At 36.5% G+C, this 2,623-nt stretch overlaps 1 pseudogene across 1 annotated transcript; it reads right to left on the bottom strand.

Annotated features, from left to right (window-relative positions):
• Positions 1 to 202: 202 nt before the first annotated feature.
• On the bottom strand, positions 203 to 1,765 carry LOC146914338 (soyasaponin III rhamnosyltransferase pseudogene; annotated as a pseudogene). The gene has a single exon (XR_015014115.1). The product of XR_015014115.1 is annotated as a soyasaponin III rhamnosyltransferase pseudogene (transcript).
• Between the last annotated feature and the right edge of the window lie 858 nt (positions 1,766 to 2,623).

Genomic DNA, 2,623 nt, shown 5'->3' with positions numbered 1-2,623 from the left:
AAATATCCCTAAATCTCATTAGAGATGAGTCAGCACATGCTTATTTAGTTTCCTGTCTCATTAGAGATGAGTCAGCACATGCTTATTTATGTGTTAGATATTAAAACAAAATAATGTTTCAAGCAAGTAGTAGAATGACTATTTTATTGAAAACAAGAAAATAAAAAAAAATAAAAAAATTGTAGATAAAAGAAGAACAAGGTAGAAACTTTGTAGATAATAGAAGGATGGACTTAACCTTATTTGATACAATAGAGTAAAGGAAGAAAACAATGAAAACAATGAAATATTCTTAATTGTTGGAATGAACCCTATACTTTTGAAGAGCAGCAATGAAATCTTGAATGTATTTCTTGTGAAGTTCTTTTGAACTGAAAACCTTTCCCATCTCTTTTGCATTGTTCCTGTAAATAATTCCTTCCTTATCCACTATTGCTAACCTCAATGTTAGGGCTACAGAATCCTTAGTAAATGACCCATCATGCTCACTTCTTGGAACCTCAATGGCCACTTTCTTTTCTGCTAGTTCTCTTGAAAACAAACATTGATCTAGCAAATAAGGTAATGTAACAAGAACATGCCCAAAATGAAGCTTCTCAATGACAGAACCTGAACCACAATGACTCATACATCCCCCAATTGCTCCATGAGATAAGATCTTAAGCTGGGGTGCCCAAGTTTTCCAAACAATTCCGCGTTCCTTGGTTCGATCCTCAAATCCATTTGGTAACTCAAGTGTACCCTTTTTTAGGTTTTTCAAAGCCCAAAAGAAAGGCAACCTAGAAAGCTCGATTCCATGAGCTAACTCGGTTAGATCTTTCTGTGTCAACCTCAACTCACTCCCAAATCCAATGTAAACAACAGTAGATGATTCTCTTGAATCCAACCATCTTTTGATTTTCAACCAATCTGGATGGTTCTCTTCCTCTTCATCGTCTCTTATCTGCATCGATGGTGGAAGCAAACCAACAAGAACAACAGGAGCCTTGTATTGTTCAGAGATATAATCCAACCATTCACCTTCAAGCTCTCTTGATGTTCTAAGTAAATGAAGGTCACAACTTGAGTATACTTTGTTGACATTTAAACGAGCCATTCCTCCGGAATCATCTTTAAAATCTGATATTGTTCTAATAATCTCATAAGGTTTCAAATGAGTGTTTGTTTGGAAAGGAAACCAGTTTCGTGTGCCATGCATTTCTTCAGGATTGAAATCCGGCTTGATCATGATTTGATCCTTAGGTGGATCCATGAAGAATGTGTTCCAAGCCGGTATTATATTATAATAAGCACAAGGAATGTTCAAACTTTTGGCTATTGACGGTAACCATTCGGTAGCAAAATCATAGAAAACCCAATCAGGGTTTGAAGTCTTGAGTATCTCAGTAACATCATCTTGGAGACCATCATAAGCCAGCTTAAGGCAACCAAACATGTTGTGTGGAACATCCATGGTACTCTCCGCACCTTCTGGGAGTTGTTCTATCTGCGGTAAGGATAGTTTGACCAATTTGATGAATGGTTGAAGAATTTTAGGGGTTTTGGGCATGTGGTCAATATTTTTAGGGCTGTTTATGAAGGTAACATAGTGACCCTTTTGAGCAAGAATCTTGGCCAACTCGAAATAAGGGTATATGTGGCCCATAGCTAGCCATGGAACCATTACAACATGAAGAGGCTTGTCATCATCAATGTTGTTGTAGCCATTGCCAATGGAACCCATGCATAAAGTTTTGGATTAGCTAGCAAGGTACAATATGAAGAAAGGGATGTATTTAGTGGCAGTTCTGATTGAGATATAAGTAGATATAGCAAGTGTACTAGTATTGTTTTATTTGAAATCAACATAGTTTTCTTTTATTAAAACATTACAAAAAAATTGTCATTACTTAGAGCATCTCCAATGGGGAGTCCTTACTTAACAAGGACCACTCCCCGTTAAGGACCCTCCATTGGAGGAAGAAAAATTGAGTCCCCGTTAAGGAACGAACAACTATATAAGGACTCTCTCTCTCCTGGGTAACTAACGGGTCCCACATTTAAAAAAGTAATAAAATGTGTACTACTTGGTCCCACTTGCATAAAGAAGTAATAAAATGTGTAGTACTTGGCCCCACTTGTAAAAATGAGTAATAGATAAATTATTTTTGTTTAATATGTAAAGATAGTGGGACATATTTAAGTACTTTTCATTGGAGTCCTTATTAGTGTATTGTCATTGGAGTCATTGAGTCCTTAATAGATACTTTTTTTAAAAATTTATAAATAAGTGATGTGTCACGTAGGGTCCATTTAAGGAGTCCTTGTTAAGGAACTACCATTGTGGATACTCTTATCTACCATGTAAAACAAAAGTAGGTGTGTGTATAAAACAAACATTCTACTCGAAGCAAGCATCTAACCCATTTTTTTCCTTTCTTTCTTTCGAACATGCATAGCATATAACGGACCAGGATTTGGTGCTGTAGAAAAGCACACAGTTTGGTGCTGTAATAAATCCCAGCCATTGATATCAAAATGGACAGTTCAGATGAGACACTAGTTTAATATAGTTTAATGATCTGAGCCATTGATCTAAATTGGACGGTCCTGATCTGTTACAGCACCCTGCTGTAACAGCAGG

The sequence above is a fragment of the Medicago sativa genome, chromosome 6, assembly GCF_051527215.1.
Source record: "Medicago sativa cultivar Bolivia chromosome 6, Bolivia_mono, whole genome shotgun sequence".
NCBI lineage: Eukaryota > Viridiplantae > Streptophyta > Magnoliopsida > Fabales > Fabaceae > Medicago > Medicago sativa.
This window is presented reverse-complemented; position numbering and strand designations above follow the sequence as displayed.